This window comes from Cebus imitator, unplaced genomic scaffold, assembly GCF_001604975.1.
Source record: "Cebus imitator isolate Cc_AM_T3 unplaced genomic scaffold, Cebus_imitator-1.0 Scaffold28, whole genome shotgun sequence".
Classification (NCBI taxonomy): domain Eukaryota; kingdom Metazoa; phylum Chordata; class Mammalia; order Primates; family Cebidae; genus Cebus; species Cebus imitator.
In genome coordinates, this window is record NW_016107343.1 from 7,161,729 (window position 1) to 7,163,109 (window position 1,381).

Consider the following 1,381-nt stretch of genomic DNA (forward strand, 5'->3'; position numbering starts at 1 on the left):
GAGACGCGTCACGGGTATTGGCTTGTTCCTATTATGGCGTCATTACAGCCCGGCCCGGCTGGGGTCTCCCAGGCAACCGACATACACAGAGAACCACGTGGAGGAAAAGCACGCGAGTTTGGAGGGGGTGGAGCAGGAACAGAGGTGGACTGGAATGTCACACGACGGGGCAGCTGGAAGCTATTGGGAAAGGAGAGGGGTCACGGGAGAAGGCTCGGAACTTGGGCCCGGGGCGTATCAACATACAGTTTTTAGGGAAGGCTAAACGTCTCCTACTCCCCTTCTCACCGGGCTGGGGGAGGTCCCGTTCCTCAGCCTCTTCTTTTTTTTCTCTACTCTCAAAGAGACTCTCCGCTCATTTTACTTCCACGGGACCAGTGATTAGTGATGAGTGCCTGAATGGGTAAACGAAGGCACTGAGTCAATGGAAGGAATTCTCTTTGGTCTTTGAAGAAAAAGCCGAGACAAAACTTGAATTTTTGCTGCTTCCATTCATTTTATGCAATTTTCTCTCCACTCCCCCGATGTTGATGAGGAAAACCGCCCCACCAGGTAGATGGGTACAAAGGCAAATCCCGGTTTTCAACTTCAGCTGTTCCATCAATCCTTGCGGGTGCCCTTAACTCCTTCCATCTTCACAATAGATCTCCCTCTCCATCGCTACTCTCCTCAAGTCCTTCCTTCTCTTCTATTTCCCGGAGAAATCAGACGCAATCAGGAGGGGAATACTTAAATTTCTACCTACAAACATGTCTGACTCCATTCTTACCCGGAGCAGTGAAAGAGGCATCCCTGTTATTATCCAAGACCATCATCCGCTTCTCCATTTCAACCGGTTTTTTTTTTTTTTTAAGACAGATTGTCATTCTTGCTGCCTAGGATCCAGGCTGGAGTGCAATGGCGCGATCTTGGCTCACTGCAACCTCCGGGTTCAAGTGATTCTCCTGCCTCAGCCTCCCAAGTAGCTGGGATTACAGGCCCTCACCACCACACCTGCCTAATTTTTGTAATTTTAGTAGAGACGGGTTTTCACCATGTTAGTCAGGCTGATCTTGAACTCCTGACCTTAGGTAATCCACCTGCCTTGATGACCCCAAAGTGCTGGGATTACGGGCGTGAGCCACTGTGCCCAGCCCCAGCTAATTTTTTTGTATTTAGTAGAGACGGAGTTTCACCATGTTATATTTCCTTAGGGCCCTCTTTCCATCATTTCATTTTACAGATGGATATTGGACATGCCAGTCACTCTTCTAGAAAGTGGTGATATAGCAGGGAACAAAACAGGAACAATCCCTGCCCTCAGGGAGTTTACATTCTAGTAGAAGCAGGACAATAAATAATTAGAGTATGTAATACGTTAGATGGTGCTAAGAGCTATGGG